General features: G+C 47.9%; 1 protein-coding gene across 1 annotated transcript in view; it reads left to right on the top strand.

Moving 5' to 3' along the window:
* TXNL1 (thioredoxin like 1) overlaps positions 1-18,324 on the top strand; it is a 99,869-nt gene that overhangs the window by 42,213 nt on the left and 39,332 nt on the right. The gene's annotated exons all lie outside the window — the stretch shown is intronic.

Genomic DNA, 18,324 nt, shown 5'->3' with positions numbered 1-18,324 from the left:
AGAGGTCATGTGTATAGGATTTGCGGGAAATGGAGGAGTCTCTCTATAGAACATCCCTTGAGGGACCATACTCGCCAGATACCCCTCCTACGGTTATTTAGATAAACACTTTAACATGGAATGGCTCAACTACCCCCAACAAGCGCTCCCAAATATGAAATACTTGCTAGATAGGCGTTTCAATGTTTTTGCGCTCCAGGAAACCCACCTGAAACAGGCAGATGCACACAGATTGCATTATAGAGCATACCCTTGTATCTACACATCCTCAGCCAACACGAAAAAACAATGGAGTTGCGCCCCTTGTCCACTCCGTCAACTTCAGCTTTCTGGGTAGTAAATCAGATAAAGAGGGGAGATTTATGATGATTAAGGTTCTCACAAATGGTTGACTCTGCACCTTTGCCGCAGTTTATGCTCTCATTACAGGTCAGGCGGAGTTCTTCCGCTCCTTCCTCTCCATGCTGGGTGGGTTTGCTGAGGGAGATATCCTATTGATGGGGGATTGCAATTTAATATGGGACTCCAATCTAGACACCACACATCTGCATCGATCCCAAGCGGGACTATTCTCCAAATTCATTAAAGAGGCAATACGTCAGTTGGACTTGGTAGATGCATGGAGAATACTGAACCCCACTCCGCGAGATAATTGCTATCAGGCAGACGTCACCCGACCCATAATGAAATCTTAAGTGCCCCTATTTCATCAGAGAAAGTACAATTTGCCATTAAGGGGGTCATTGGGGCCAGGGTCGGCGGGAGCACCGCCGACAGGCCGGCGGTGCCCTGCAGGGCATTCTGACCGCGGCGGTTCAGCCGCGGTCAGAAGAGGCAAACCGGCGGTCTCCCGCCGGTTTACCGCTGCCCTTAGAATCCCCCATGGCGGCGCAGCTTGCTGCGCCGCCATGGGGGATTCTGACACCCCCTACCGCCATCCTGTTCCTGGCGGTTCGCCCGCCAGGAACAGGATGGCGGTAGGGGGTGCCGCGGGGCCCCCGTAAGAGGGCCCCGCAAAGTATTTTAGTGTCTGCTAAGCAGACACTGAAATACGCGACGGGTGCAAACTGCACCCGTCGCACCCCTGCAACTACGCCGGCTCAATTCTGAGCCGGCGTCCGCGTTGCAGGGGCATTTCCTCTGGGCCGGCGGGCGCTCTTTTGGAGAGCGCCCGCCGGCCCAGAGGAAATGTCTAAATGGCCGCCGCGGTCTTTTGACCGCGGTGCTGTCATTCAGCGGCGGTACCTTGGCGGACGGCCTCCGCCGTCCGCCAGGGTCAAAATCAGGCCCTAAGTCTCTTAAACCCCATAGAGCCCCTGGCCCTAATGGTTTCACTACATCCTTTTATAAGACATTCAGCTCTGAATTGGTTCCACACCTGAGAGAACTCTTTAACTATAGGGCTGATACCCGTGCAGTCACCCCCTTTGTGAGAAAGGCCTTGATTTCAACTATACCAAAGCCAGGTAAACCATTAGACCTATGTGCGTCATATCACCTGATAGCCCTCCTTTATTTACATGCTAAAATGTTTACTGAGATTTTGGCTCATAGGCTGGAGGAGGTGATGCCGGAGCTGATCCATCTGCATCAGTCAGGCTTTATCATGGGACGCCAAACCCATGACAACTTCTGGCGAGTTATCCACTCAATAGCAAAGGCTGTGAAGAAATCACTTCCGGCGACTCTGCTAACGCTGGACCCTGAGAAGGCCTTTGCTAGGGTAGACTTTGCCTTCCTATCCCATACCTTATCACAGTTTGGGTTCCATGAGCACTTTATAGCAATGATACAAGCTAACTATAGCCACTGTCGCTCTAAAGATTTAGTGAATGGGGCTGCCTCTGACTTTTTTTCCCTTACTGGGGGCACACACCAGGGATGCCCCCTCTCCCATTTACCTTTTGCCCTTAGCACTACATCCCTGGCGGCAAAGATAAGGGCCACCCTTTCGATTCAAGGGGTCCTTTTAGGGTCGGAGGAACACAAACTCTCACTATTTGCAGATGATATCCTACTTCCCCGCTGACATGTCCTCCAGCCCTCCAAATTGAACTCCACCATTACGAAGTAGTCTCAGACTTCCGAGTTAATCTCAATAAGTCATTCATACTTAATCTCACAGTCTCCCCAGCCGAAAATGTACAATTGACATCAGTCTCCCCCTTCCAAATGGCAAGGAAGGACATCACATACCTGGGAATAAAACTGACTCTTGCGATACCCGATTTCTATGAGTCAAACTAGCCCCCTCTACTGCAACAATTTAAGCTTGATCTGAAACAGTGGGGCCCATTATATTTAACCCTGCTAGTTAGTATAAATGCAGTTATAATGACCATGCTCCCCCAGGTACTGTATTTGTTTCCGGCTTCCGATTAATGTTGACAAGAAATTATTCACTAGCATTTGCTCATGGATAATGAAATTATATGGCAAAACATCTGAGCTCGCCTGGCTTACCGCCTCTTAATGCTTCCCAAAGATGGAGGAGGGAGGGTCTGGGGCTACCGGACTTCTTGAACTATTACAGAGCGGCCCAGCTCAGAGTTATACCTGGATGGTCCATAAAAGTGTCTGGCAAACACTGGCTGCATATGGATCAAGTGATAGTGAGTAGAACCATCTGGGACATTCTTTGGAAACCTAAGGCAGACTGGCCACGCAACGCCTACTTAAGCACTCCAACAGCAACCACTTTGAAAACTTGGGATTCAGTCACCAAGATCAATAATCTGACATCTTTCCCCTCTCCCTTGTACACCAATACACTTCAACCGGGCTTTCCCTTCCGCTCTAAAGCCTGGCCCCTTTGATAAATGGCAAGATGGGAACTGCCTCACCATAGCAGGTCTCTTTCACAATTGGGACATGTTAACATTTGAAAATTGCTGCTGAGATTTCAGTCTCCCTAGCTCTGAGGCCTACCATTATGCCCAGCTGAAACATTGGGTCCTTACTACAGAAGTGCGCCAGGATGCCACTAGGCATCTCCTCCCCATAGAGCAGTATGTTTAGAGGGTTGGGTCTTCCAAAGGTTGAATTTCCTTTGTATATGCTCTACTGAGATTTGCCATAACAACCCCTCCCCTGTGTCATGTAATGTTGTGGGAGCAAACATTGGGGACATCCATGGAGGATCAACAATGGCACAGTTTATGGTGAGATATTCCTAGATGTAGTCACTCCTTAGGTCTTTGTGAAGCCCATTACACTGTTATCTGTGAATGGCATCTGTACCCTGCGGAATTTCTGAAAATATTCCTGAATACCTTAGACAGATGCTGGAGGGGATGTGGCCTACCTGGAGCCCTCTGCAGCCTCCATATCTGGTGGGATTGCCCGACTATATGCCATTATTGGGAGGAGATTGTGGCCCAAATTAAAGAGAGATTGGGCTACCCCATACCCTCGACACCAGGAAGTGTCCTATTGTGCTTTAGAGACCCATTCCTTAAGCCCCAGACACACGGGGACAGTTCTATTCTTTGGCTATTCCTCGGTGCCGCCAAGATGACTTTAGCATCAGCCTGCAAAAAACCTGAAGCCCCATCACTATCAAAATAGTATGCACCCTTGTGGCTCACCCTTACCGTGGAACGGCTGATTGATATTATGACTGACTCCAGGAAAGATTTTGATTATATATGGGGTCCTCTAGTGCAGTACCTCTAGAGGGGCCTTTCTCTGTTGTCCCACCCATACGAGGACCCTTCACCCTTTCCAGATATGTTCCCCCTCTCACTCCGCCCGGATGTACTCTCCCTAGAGTATTTTATAGCTCTGCCATAATCATACAAGCTGTTATTGTTAACACATTCGGCTGTAATGTGTTGTGTAAATGTGTTTTTGGTTTCTACAGGAATGTATGGCATTGCAAAGTCATGGACGTAGCTCTTTATTATTGTATTAGCCATACGGGCGTCGGTAAGGCTGTCTTCTGAATATAACACTGTCCCTGTCATTATCTTTACTTATGATGTAGGTGGATGTAGGTAACATAAAGGACCTTTCATGACTGTCTATGTATTGATTCGAAAAAACAATAAAAACAGTTTGACAAAAAAAAGATGCAGCGTACGTAATGAGGGCTTAAACATCGTGGTGAAATAAGGCTTCTCCAAGAACTACCAACACCACCTTCTACATGAGGGTTGCAACCCGTCTGTTCTTCGTATACATGGTGTATGGTACCAAAACCTAATCCCCTGTGTCCGGTTCAGGAGCTCCTGCTATTAGTAATGCAGTACTGTAAGGGGAGGCGACCCTGCTCTTCCCACGGGGGCTGCCTTGGGAGAACACGGACCCCAGTGGGTGGAGAATCATCCCCGTGGTCACCAAAACAAACAAGGCCTCCACGACCATAGGCGATTCTGTTGTGGGGGAAAGGTGTGAGGAGGGAGGGGAAGTCCACACACACACCACCTTTGTCTTCCAGCGTATGCCAAAAGATGCTAGGCAGCCACCCACGTTCATGTGGCACGGCCGACGATCTCTGCGGCTGCCTAGTTAGCTGCTTGCTGTTGGTAGTGCGTCTGGAGCCCTCCAGGGCCTCCAAGACCATACTGTCTCTCCCCCCCCCCCCCGCAGCGGCATCCACAAGAGGAACTTCCCTGTACCTCTAGGTGCTGGCGGGAGGGATTGGCTCTCCTCCCGGTTGTCATCAGGGTTGCTCCCACCTTAACGGATGGGCTGCTTGCAACACGACCTCCCCTCTGTGAGGCCTGCCGTGTGTCTTTGGCGTTCCCGTACTGGGCAGTGAAAAAGTTCATCAGCGGGGACAATCAAAGCAGAGAGTGATTGTTCTCGCAGCTCCACAGGCAGGAGGTGGTGCCTGCATGTGCCCAAGAGGCACCAGAAAGTTCACACCTTGACCACACTACCTGAGACATGGCTGCTGTACCACTCCTTCTCAGTCCCTCCTGGGACCGAAAACCTCTGGGAAGAAAGGGGGCAGAATCCTGAAATGCCCACTAGGCACTTCTTCTTTGGCCACAGCGCTCACTTTGCGCTTAGAAGTGGAAGACAAAGGGGAAAGGAGGCATACCACCCATCCCCTGGAGAACACAAGAGGCCCCAAAGCAGGGTGCAGGCAAGCCTGCCAGCACAAAGAGGCTGATAAACAAAAGTCACAGTCCTTCTTGGTGACCTATCAGGCCACAGGTCAGCACATCAGCAGGGTAGTCCATATGGCAGTTCCTGGCAAGCCCTTCCTGCAGCATCTGATGTCCAGTCCACACAGGGTCGCAACTGGGACAGAGTTAGGGAGCAGGCTAGCAGCAGGGCAACATACAGAAAAGCAATCCAGATGAGTCTTTTGGGCCACCCAGCAGATAACAGGCAGCAGGGCAACAAGAGTCCTTTGTGCAGTCCAGCAGTCCGTCTAGTAGAGGTTCAGTCCCAGTTCCAACATGTTCTGAAATCAGGGGGCAGAGCCCCTCTGCTTATACTAAAAATGTGCTGGCCATATGCAATTCAGTCTTGACCCTGTTCCTCATGGCAACAGTCCAGCCCGAACTGCCAGGCCAGGTCCTCCCTGAACCGGAAACAAGCATCCTGGGACTGGTTTCAGGGTATCACTCTTCATCAGCCAGGCTAGCTTGAATCCAGTGGCACAGTGAGCACAAGACCCATGTCTGGGCATACCCTTCCCACTTAGGGCAATTTTAGCAACACATTTGCATGTGGCTGGGTCCAAACTAGGGTGGTATGGTGAGCAAAAGAACGATGGATTAAATCCAGATCTGTGACTGGGGATGAGTGTTTGCATTGTTCAGCACTCGGTCCATCATCCTTTTGTGTTGCTAAAATTGCCCTAAGTGGGAAGGGTATGCCCAGAGTGAGCGCACTGACATTCAGAAAAATGTTAAACGGGCAAGCTCCAACTGAAATAAGAGAAATGTAGCATATTGAGTGTGCTGCATCACTTGTCTTTAAAAACTAATGTTTCCCTAAAGTTAACTTGCAACAAATGTGTGAAAATATGATTAAAATCTCTACAAGCTACTAAAAAGTTTATGTTCATTGCATGTGTAGCTGTAACTACCATGTAGCTGTAAATGCCATGTAGTGTTGGGCTCTGATGTGTGCAGCTTTTTTCTTCCTCACAAGATTTATGGACTCCAATTATTAATGACAATGCGCATGTACATAAGCTCCATTGTTAGGTTTTTTTTTCCACCTCGCCATCTGGTTCAGAAGGTGTCACCAAGCTCTGGGTTGATGCCTTGTGGTGTTGTCTTTTGACCTGTTTGGGTACCCGAAACAGTTTGTATTGTACAATTGGCGTGTTCTTCTTGTTTCAGATTGTTGCGGCCCCTTTCCCCTAAGTCTAGTTTAATAACCTACACCCATTCGACACTCTGCTCAGGGCTTTGCCCCTCTGGGATCTTTTTTCTGGCAGTTTGTTGCATGACTATGCCCCGTGTGTTACGGAAAGGACTCTGTTCCATTACTGCACACAGTGTCATGCCAAGTACCCTTGGACAAACCTCCATAAGGTGTATAACTTTAGTCTGTCTCAAGAGCATGACCAGTCCTCCTGCAAAGCTTGCCTCACCTTCTGGAGCAAGAAGACTTTCTGTTACCATTGGGACCTGCATCCGCCTCTATGCTGCAGAGACCCTCCAGACCTGTTCAGCAAACAGAACGTCGAAGTACACCCTCAGCCGGGGACATCGGCTGCCAAGGCTGACGTCTACCCTCTCAAGGCCATCCCTGGCTCTGAAGTGGATGTCTATGAACCGCTACCCATTCAGGGTCACCGGTCGAACACTGCTGCTGTGAGTACGACCTTCCGCGCTGGCACCAAACCGAGGCCGAGCACCACCCCAGAGGGAGGTCTGGCATCAAACACAGAAGCCGAACACCCTCTCTTCTCAATGTCAATGCCTACATTGAGATAAAGTAAAGGCTCCCTTTCTATAGAACCTATGCAGGTCCATCAGCAAGGCAAAGGGATGTACTCCCTGTACTTCCTCATTCCCAAGAAGGATAGGACCCTCAGGCCTGTGTTCCATCTCAGTCCCCTCAGCAAGTACATCCTAACTGAAAATTTCCACATGGTTATGCTCCAGGATGTCATCCAACCGCTGCAGCAAAGCGACTTCATGACCAGGCTAAACCTGAAGGATGCCTGCTTTCACATCCCCATTCATCCTGCTCCCCGCCGGTGGTAAGTAGTCCGTATAATCAATTCAAAGTGCTGCTCTTTAGGGTTGTCTGGGCAAACAGGGTGTTCATTCAAAGTCTTGCAGTCATGGCCGGGCACATTGGGTGCCCCAGAGTCCATGTCCTCCCTTACTTGAACGACTAGCTGATGAAGAGCATAACCCACCACCAGTGCTGGGCTCACACCCAGGCCACCATAGATACCCGCTTCATTAGCTCGGGTTCACCATCAATGCCAAAAAAATCCTATTTCCAGCCTCTACACCTCCACCCCTTTTTTTTTTAGGGGCAGTCCTGAACTCGGTGGTAGGGAAAACCTTCCCCTGTCCTGCCAGATTCAAAGCCTTCCAGGTGTTCCTCCCTCGTTTTCAGCAAGATCATCTGGTAATAGTCAGGGCAGCCATGCCCCTTCTCGGCATGATGGCGTCTTGCATTGTCATAGTCCCTAACACCAGGTACATGTGCGTAGTTGATAGAGTACCTGTTACAGTGGTCACAAGCAGAGGATTACTAGGAGGTTCTAGTGTTAATCTGGGTCCGCACATATTGCTGTCTGCAGTGGGAGCGAACACCAGCAACCTTTTGCATGGACGGCCCTTTCTCAACCCTGTTCCACAGGTGACCATCACAACGGACACTTCCCTCACTGGGTGGGAGGGTGCACTCGCACAAGCTCACTGTCCAGGGTCTGAGGGCACCCAAACAAAAGGGTCTCCACATCAACTACCTTGAGCTGTATGTACTATCTCCAGAAACAAGGCAGGGCATGTTTTTCACAGTTGTCGGTGTTGGCTCAGCACATTTGTTGGTGGGCACTCCACCACAAAGTTCACCTCAAAGTTGAGAACCTTCTAGTAGTGGACAACAACTATGCTGACCTGCTCAGCAGCATGCAGCAACAAGTCCACGATTGGGTACAACACTTGCAAGTCCTACTCCCGTACTTCCACCTTTATGGGATTCCCGAAGTAGATGTCTTTGGCACCAGTGAAAATGCAAGATGCCCAACTTCACCTTCAGGTACCTACACCAGCAGTCCCTGGCAGTGCACTATGGATCCACTGGTTGGTGATATTTTCCTACTCTTTTCCTCCTCTCCCACTTCTTTTGTTTGTGGCGCGCAGTTTGCAGCAAACTTCTCTGATCCTCATTCTGGTGACTCCAACATGAGACAAGCAGCCCTGGTTCACCACTGTCCTGGACCTTTCTGTGGCCCCACATGAGAGGTTGCTCCACCGGTAGGACCTCTTCATTCAGAACAATGGGATTGTTAGGCACCCAAACCCCAGGCAGCTCAATCTTGCAATTTAGCTCCTCAGGTCTCAGTTTGGTTACTTTAACCATTCTGCTGAGTGTATGGTCATCCTCTGGGACTCTTGCCTGCTGTGCTGCAAAATGGAAACTGTTCATCCATTACTTTCTCACCTGAAACTTTGACCCCTTCTATGCTACTGTGCAAACATAGTCTATCATCTGTTCCACAAGCAGACTGAAGACCTTGCCTGCACTTTAATTATGCTTAACTTGGCTGCAGCGGCCGTCTACCTTCAGAACAGGGAACACACCTAATTTTTTATCATCCCTGTGATTAAGGCCTTTATGAAGGAACTCCAGCAAGTCATCCCACCTAGATCTCCACTAATCCCGGTGTGGAACCTCAATGTTGCTCTTACAAGACTGGTCGGCTCTCCATATGAGCTTCTACACTCCCTGACATTTTCTTTCCTGTACAAAAGCTTTCCTAGTGCCCATCACTTCCTTTCGATGTGTCGGTGAGCTCCAGGCTTTAACGCTGGAGGAGTCTTTCTTCCAAGTCCACAGGGATAGATAGACCTCAGTACTAGTGTTCGGCCCTCCTCCAGACTCTGTAGCAGAGAGGGCTCTTCATACACTTGATATGAAAAGGGCTCTCATATACTATGTAGACAGGACAAAACTCTTCGAAAGGGAGACAAAGAGCTGTTGTATCTTACAGAAAACACACAAAGGCTCAGCTCTCTCCAAGCACACTAGTTAATCAAATGAATTTAAACCTGTTATGCCAAAGCCAAACCAGGAGTATCTCTAGTGGCCTGCCATGAATGTCAAGCTCTATGGGGGCCAAACCCAAAGAACTATCCAGAAAGCCTACAGGCACAGGGTAGCATCACCCTACAAGCCATTCAGCGTTTTCATTCCTATGGTGCACCATCAAGGTGCTTTGCAACACTGACAGGCACACCTGATCCTAAGGGGAAGCCAGGCAGTGCAAGAAATGCAAAGTGGTGCTCATAAAAGGATAACGCTATTTCATTTGGGGTACTAATCCACAGACACACAATGAGTTTGGGTCCAACAGACTTAATTCGTGATGTGTTTCTTCTGTAAACCAACACCTCCCCAGGCCAGTTTAGCATTCAGGTTCCATTGGATACTGAGTGTTGCACTGTATAGAAACTGCATGGTAACCCGTGAACATTCATCTCTGTATAGAGTGGCAAATGAGGTCAAGTGTTGGAAACTCTTGTAACATTGGATGATGCAGATTTCAATGATCTTTTGTATGTGAAATGTGTATAATTAGAATATTCGTAGTCCACAAGAGGAGCACTCCAGTGATTACAAAATGCTGTTAAACTCTTAAAAGATGATTAAAAGGTTCAAAGAGAATTTCCATCCAGTAAAAGTTGTCCGACAAAGCTTGAGATTTACGTAATGAGCAATGGTGAAAGTTTTAAAATCAACAAGGAAACCCCACAAATGCACGTAGCATCTATCAACTCTAGTATAAACGCATAAACATAATGGCAGTGTACCAGACAATACAGACACGAAGCTTTAGAATACCGAACCTACAACCCTGCAAACTGTGGTGAACTATCCACTCCTTGGGTTGAAAACAGACTGCTTTAAACAATTATCAATGACATCCCACTTCTCCACTTGTAGAAGCCCATTGCCAGGCCCAAACTGTGGGCAAATGATTGGATTCCCATCCCTGGCGATGATAACCCAAGGCCACTTATCCTATTAAATTTGCATTGTGGGAGAACAGAATGCCGCCTTTGACTCACCCATGTGATTGACATTCGAACAACACCACATGCAGGACTGAAAACGGGGATTCACTAGGAACCCATAAATTGTTGATGTGTGTGTTGACAGATAGGTGATGTCACAAGAAGTGAAGAGGAATTGTTCAAACCCTAACCTGAATGAAATTTGCAGCATGAAAAAGGGACGGTAAAGCTACCATGTCTTACTTGGTAACAAATCAACTCAGTTTAAGATAGCATTGGGGACAAAGGGGGTTCATACTCCGGTTGAAGAGATCTATGTGCCAAGGTGGTTAATGCAGTCGCTGGTAAAATATGGGTGTAATTTTGAATCGTTGGCTAGCTCAGAAAATTCATGCCTGTTTCAGGCAAATAGTTGTAATGTGCAGGCCACAGATTTCTGTCTTCTGTAAGATTGCTTAGTGGGTTACTGCTTTTGTTTCAGATAGTTTAATTAGCCTATATGTCACAAGCTACCTTTAGGTAAAATAGGTAATTGAGTTAGGCTGTCACTACAAATGTCTACATGTAACCTGAACTACATATCAATGATCGCTTGCAGGCAAGGCTGGATTAGCCATTAAGCAAAATAAGCATATGCGTAGGGCATCAAGGGAAGGGGGCACCTCAGATTTTCCATTGCCGGATTTACACACCATGGACAATATGGTGCAAAACTGCAAATTAAGGGGCTCCAGAGTAAATTAAAAAAATTATTTTATATATATATATATATATATATATATATATATATATATATATATATATATATATATATATATATATATATATATATATATAGTAAGAATAAAGGTTAATGATAAACATTAATTTTGGGAATACAACAAAATTAGAATCTGGTAACTGGCACACGGTGTGAACTTAAAAACATGTGCAGGTCTGTATAGATCATTAGCTGACCAACTGTGCACTTCACGAGATGTATTTGAAAGATATGAGGCCGCTACAAAAGAAATGCTACCAGATGTTAATTTCAAGGTAGCTCTAACTCACAAATGTATCAGATAGAAGCTACCCAATGACAGAAATGCTGTGCCAAAAGTATTCATGGCTGCCTGAGAAGTTTTGTATCGTCACCTTTTACACAATTATTGACAAACTTGAAACTGAGATGAGGAGAGAGGTACAAAGAAATAGCAGGCTGATTTTATTTTTTTTTATTTTTTTTGCTTACCTTTTTTTTTTATTGGTTTAGTAAATTCAGAGTTGCAGTACAAACATGTAAAGAAGCGGGGAACATGCATTTCAACGCAATTTATAATACCATGAGGGTAGACCGTGAGGATTACATGGCTGCTGGGGCCATCCGGCGCACCCAGTAGTGAGTTATCTTAAAGGGTCTACATGACAAACGGTTTCATTCCATAGCTACATTACAAGGTAGAGATTTAGCATGAATTGTGTGCAGTAACAATACAACTACAAAACAACAGTTAACAACTTGGAGTCAGTTTCAGACGCTGTCCCCCTCTGCCCCTGCAGCCCCAGCATATCTCGCTCATCGAGCACCCTCCTCTGCTAGCCCACAGGGGTCCGCTGCCCCCTACCTAACCACCACTGAGGAAGTCCCCGTAAGCAGGGATGAGGGTGGTGCATGTGCGTCTCAAAAGGAGTAGTAGCTCGCTCCTGTGCGCGGGCAGTTCATCCAGTTGTCAACAGTATATCTTTAGCTGCACCCGTGTTTGTCTGCTGCCCCACCTCCCTCAGTTTATCAAGCATTGTGTCCCAACTGGTGGCCAAGGGGTATTTTTGGAGACCTAGATTGTCCTTCCTACATAGCGCCACCCCCCTCCGCCCACACCACAAAGGAGTTCTCCCATGCCGCTAATGTGGGTGGGACCGCGTCTTTCCAACTCCTGGTGATTAGGTGCTTGGCTGTCAGGAGACCAAGATCAAGAAATCTCTACGAGGCCTTTTGCTTCTTGGCTTTGGGGAATAGACCCAGGAGGCAAGCCTCCCATGTGGACAGAAGTGGGCGCAATGTGTAGTCTGACAATCGTGACACAACGCCGTGCCAATAAGTGTTGAGAGGGGCAATACCATGGCATATACAGGGCTCGAAAAACCCACTTGCATTGGCGAGTCTTATTTGATTAGGTCGAGCTATTTTTAATACTTACTTGTTCCTTCTGGCGAGTTGACACTGAACAGGTGTTCTGTTGAGTTGAAAAGTGGAGAGGTCAAAAGTAAGTTTTTCTTCATTTTCCTTCTGACTGCAGAGTTTCAAGACTTTGTAAGGTGAATTGTGTGACCAGCTGCTTAATGATACCTGCTAAAGGATATAGGGTGTCTGGTTTTCCCTAACACACAACATTAAAATAAGTCGACTGTGCGAACATTTCAAAATATATTTCAGTAGTTGTGAAAGCCCTTTTTTATATTTCTGTGTGATAAAATATTTTTTCAATAGGAAGAAAACAAATACGAATATTTTACATGTTGATGTGCTAAGGATATGTTTTCTGAACCCCAATTTTCACAGATTGTTAATACACTATATAGTTTTATCAGTAAAGCTGCAAGTTAGTGGAGAGGTTTTTGGACATTTCTTGGAAAGTTACTGTGTGTGGATGACAAGATGTTACCACATCATGGTTTAGTAATCTATTTATTAAAATTGAGTGTTTAAACAAACTGAGAAACAATGCTGCCCTGATGGCAATGTTGTTAGTAAACTAAAAGAAGTCCTAGGTTATGTGGGCTAGACCTCATGGGTATGTGGGCTAGATTCTTGTGATGCATGCAGCAAACTTTAGTCTACTTAATCAAACAAAAGAGGTCTTTTTGTACTGCAGGAATGCTGAGCTCACATATTTGAAGGTGCACTCATATGTGATAATTAAGAAAAAGGCTACTCTGTAAACTATTTGCCTAGGATCACACAATTTGAGACCCGTTTACGTTTCAAGTACGTTAGTTAGGTCGAGTAGATTATTTAAGTTACTCGACCTGCAGGTCTAGTAACATTTTTATGATTTTTCGAGGCTTGATATGGAGCAAGTCTGCTCCCACCAGCATTCATCGGAGGCAAGCGGCATTCAACTGCTGATAGTATTTGTTAAGGTTAGCTGGCGTGAGATAGGCTCTGTGAAGGATGTAAAACTGGATGAGTCAGAACCTAGAGTTCCGGAGAATGGTTACTGTGGCTGGACAGCACAGCGGCCCATACCTTGTCAGGGCAAGGTCTTGCCAGGTCTGATTCCCATTTGGTGCATAGCGCAGCGCAAGTGTGAGCTGTGTGTGTTTGTAGGGTGTCGGTAAACCAACGTACTAGGTGTCTGCCTTGCCCCATGACTTGCATATATTGTCCAGTAAGTGTGTTGGTGGTTCGGCTGTTATATCGCCCCAGTGTCTCTTCAGTGTCGCTATCAAGGAATTATACAGTAAGAATTGCCCTGTGGGCAGGCCCGTCTCTGTTGCCAAAGTAGCAAATTGAATGAGTGTTCCCTCACTGTATAGGTCTCCTAGTGTACGTATCTCTGTCGCTTGCCAAGATCTCAGTTCAGTGCTGCTTGTGGGCTGCAAGCCACACGGCATGCCGACTAGCGCCATGGCAGGTGCATAGGGGATTATTGAGCGCGTGAGGTGCAAGCTTCTGCGATAGCAGCGATGTGCTACGCCCATCAAGGGTACCTCAGGTTGTTTTGGTTTTTAAGGGGGTAGAAGAGATGTAGGATTTCGAGCATTGTCTAAGGTGGTGCCTTAGTCGCCATGTCTGCCAGTTGGCCACCACTGAAGCTGGGAGGCCAGATAGTACTGCTCCATGTTTGGAACTGCCAGGCCGTAGTTTCTTCAGTGCTACTCTACAGCGGCCTTTTCCCCAGAGGAGTTCCCTGATCTTAGAATCCAGTTCCCTAAAGACTTTGGCTGGAACATAGTAAGGTAGATTAGAGAAATAATAAAATAATAAATTTCCAGCAGAGTTCGACCGCCAAGGGTTCCATTGCAAGTGAGAATAGGAACGGAGAGAGGAGGCAACCCTGTCTGGTCCCTCTACCCACCTCAGTGGGGGCAGAGATGATGGCGCCAGTCTTAACTCTGAGCTGGGGTTGGGTGTATAGCAGTCTCGCCCTTTTGCAGGAAGTGGGGGCCCAGTCGGAAGCACAGCAGTGCTTCAAACAGATAGGGCCACTCCCGGGAATCAAAGGCTTTTTCTAAGTCAAGCACCTGGCAACATGCCCAGGGCCAGTCCTGAGTCGAGTCTCATGACCCTGAATAGGTGCCTAATGTTCAGGGACGTGCCGCGGTCCAGCACAAATCCGTTTTGGTCCAGTTGGATCAGTCACGGTTCTAGGGATGCCTTGCCAGGGTTTCGGCCAGGAGTTTATAGTCTGTGTTGAGCATCGCAAGAGGTCTGTAAGAGCCCAGTGTCGTTGGATCCCTACCTGGTTTGGGAAGTGACACTAGCAGTGCCTCCTGCTGCGACGCAGGCAGATTCGCAGTCCTCAGCGCCTCTCCTTAAAGGCGGAGGAGGCGGGGTGCGATAGCAAAAGAGAATGTCTTATAGAGTTCTGACGATAGGCTGTCAAGGCCCGGAGTTTTGTCTGTGGTCAACTCACGGATACTACCTTGTATCTTGAGAAGCATTAGGGGTGCATCCAGTTCTTCATGTTGCTCTTCTGTCAAACAGGGGAGAGTGTTCAGAGATAAGAATACAATATAGTCAGCTGAGTTTGCTGCCATTAAAGAGCGGTACAGAGTTGTGTAGTAGTGGGTGAATTCGGTCTGTATCTCGCCTGCGGTGTGGAGCGACACACCCGTCGCCGAGCGCTGTTTCACCACAAGGCAGCAATCTTGCTCCTGGCAGGTAAGCCAGGCTAACAGTCTGCCCGACCGGTCAGCCGCAGCGTGTGTGCGGGACAAATTTGCTGCATAGTTGAGTCATCCCTAACCTCTCCAACAGGGACACATGTTCGCTTGGGCAAATGCCATCTCCGGGGGTGCTCTGGGGTGCTCCATGACCCTTTTGTTTGTGTGGTAACAGGGACCTTTTTACTGTAGCTAAGTCATGCTCAATGGATTTGAGTAGATTCCATTGTGCACCCAGACAGTGCCCTGGTATGAAGAACTTGAACACCCCCCCCCCCCGCCCCCCCCCCATTCAATAAGACTTGACGAGGCGGAACCGGAATTGTGTTTAAAGTATTCAGGGATCGCTGTATCTAACGATGCCCTGATGCAGCATCTTCTAGCAACGATGGCCGTAGTCACCATATGAGGATCACAGGGGAGGATATGTCCCAATCCAGCTGTAGAAATTGTGGGTTATGATCAGAATAAGTTTGGCCTAAGTAAGCTATCCACAAAACTGCAGGGTTCAGAGTGGCAGTGCATAATATTCTATTGAGTCTCACATACAGCTGATGCGAGACCGAAAAAAATTAATAGACTCTCGCATCAGGATTACCCTGGTGCCAAATATCCAGCAGCCACTCCCGCAGAGCTCGCGCACCAATCACCGTGGGCAGCAGGGGTAAGGAACAATCTAGTTGGAGGTCTAGTACACTGTTGAAGTCTTCTCCCAACAGCCAGGGGAGGTCGCTCCATCGAGAGAGAGGGCCAGAGAGCCTGCTGAGAAAACAGGCCAGATTCACATTTGGTGCATAAATGGACCCCAACCATATCATCCGGCACCTCAGACACCCATGTACCAGCACATATCGTCCCTCAACATCGATCTCGTGGACGTCCGCCATGAATGGGGTGCCCGGGCGTATCCAGATCAGGGCCCCCCTGTCGTAGGGGGAGAAATTGGTCGCAAATGGCTGCCCTCACCTGCGCCTCCGGCTACTTGAGATGGGTTTCCTGTGAGAGCGCTATTTGAATTGATGAGTGTCTCTTAAGATATGAATACATGGAATATCTGCGCGCTGACATGTGTATGCTGTGCACATTCCATTCCAAGATGTTGATGGAGGTCATATTTGACAGCAGGTGAGTGATCTGTCTGCAAAGAGCAGCAGGCATCCTAGCCCTCGTCGGGACCCGGTGGGCGCGTTCCACAGAGAAGGGTGTCAGCAAATCTTCAGGGGCCAGTGCCAGTTCGTGGTGTAGGCAACTACATCCGTACCCTCTACACCCTCCGGAAGACCCACAATACGGAGATTGTTTCTTCTGGAGCGACCTTCGTGTCCTTGGCGTCCTCTGTGTGACGCTCCAGAGTTGTCAATCTGCTCAGCACTGATTGTATGGAGGTTTCCAGTTGATTTGTTTTGGGAGCGAGTTAGTCTAGGCGGCTTTCTAGAGAGCGAGTCTTTTCTGCAAGTTTGCGATGGTCGGCGCGAAGTAGGGTGAGATCGCTAGCCACCTTGTCAATTTTACCCTCCAGTGAGGTTCGGGCCTGATCCAGCAAGGTTCCGATGCGTTCCACCGCCGCCAGTACGGCATTTACCTTGTGGCTGTCAGAGTCCAAAGGCCTGTCTTTGAGTGTTGCCTGTTGGCCCCCGTGCCAGAGCGTAGACTGCCCATATCTTCAGTCCCAGGGTCCTGGCGCTTTAGGTTCATTGAGTCGCTACAGATCACCGCAATCACTGGGGTGTATTTTTTGATTGCCAGATGAACAGGGGAGGCCCGCTTGCATGCACAGTATGTGAAATCACAGCGCACCACGAGCAGCCCGCCAATCACCCCAATCATTTCTGCCCTTCGCCAGCAGTCAAATGTGTACTCTGCACACAAGGGTCTCACCGCCAGCAGGCACCCCAGGCCCAGCCTCACCGCACAGTGACTCCAGCTCGGTTCTTGGCTATACTTTCCGCCTCCCAGTCAATGCGCCCTGCACCCACAAATTCCGCACCTCTGTTCACTGCGCCGCAGCGGTCCATCTCCCGCCCGATGGCAGTTAGGATACCGGAGTCGTGGCCCGCCATGGAGCTCCGCTATCTTGCGCCCGCCATCTTGGCCGGCCAAGCCACAGTGATGTGCCACATAATGTCACTTCATCTACTGAAATTGGAAGGTATTCTCAGTGTTGTCAAAAGCTGATTGATGCTTACTCAGAGGACTTAAATCTAATTTCTCAGCTGAGTTTCATCAGTTTCACTCGTATGTCAGTAGTTCAGTGCAACAAAAAATTTAAAAACAAGGTTCAGTCATGCTGAACTTTTATAAAATAATTGTAGAAGACAATATTTAGTGTGCCTTTTCAAATGTATACATTTGCTTTTGTATATTGTTAACATTAGTGATCACAAATTGCTGAGCTTTCGTTTTCTCTGTTGAAATATATATATAAAAAATCCCAACAGAAAAACTATGCAACAAGGCAGGCTGGATGTGTTAAGATTAGTTTTGAGGAAGTGATAAAAGACTTTACAATTAGAAAAAGTAGAAAAAAAAACATGTTATATCTAAATAAAGTGGAAGTATACAAAAATAAACATTTTCCATCTTACTGTAAGTTTTGTTTCATTTTGAAAAACAAAATTTTACTTTACTGCTTATTATTGTTTATATTTTGAGGTATTTATTTATTTATCCCCTTCTGTGCCCAGGACGTAATGGTTACGTCCTGCGGCACAGTGCTCGTGTGCCCAGGACGTAACCATTACGTCCTGGGCACAGAGCCCAGAGAGCGCAGGGATGGAAGGGGAAGCCCTTCCCCTTACACCCCCGACAGCCCCCCCTGTGACGTCGGCACGCAATCGCGCGCTGACTATCACAGAGTCCTCCTCCCATTGCGCTGGAAGCTCAGCTCTAGGGGGCAGAAACCTCTAGGCGCCAGGGCAGTTTTTTTTTTTTTTTTTTTTTTGTTTGTTTGTTTTTTTAGAGATGGGGAGCGACCCATTAGGCAAGGGTCGCTCCCCTGCGGGGCAAATGGTATTTAGACCATTTCTGCCCCCCTCGGGGGCAGATCAGCCGATTTTAGGTCAATCTGCCCCCAAGGGGGGCAGAAACCACTAGGCACCGGGGATCTTTTTTTTTTTTGTTTGCGCCAATGTCACGCAAGGGGAGAGACCCCGCAGGCAAGGGTCGCTCCCCGGTGGGGCAGGGTGGCAAATAAATTTTAGGCAATTTCTGCCTCCCTTGATTCCAGGGTGGTGTGTTTCACATGCACCCGCACCATTTTTGTACCCACTATCCCCTGCAAACCTCCAAC

This window comes from Pleurodeles waltl, chromosome 1_1, assembly GCF_031143425.1.
Source record: "Pleurodeles waltl isolate 20211129_DDA chromosome 1_1, aPleWal1.hap1.20221129, whole genome shotgun sequence".
NCBI lineage: Eukaryota > Metazoa > Chordata > Amphibia > Caudata > Salamandridae > Pleurodeles > Pleurodeles waltl.
This window is presented reverse-complemented; position numbering and strand designations above follow the sequence as displayed.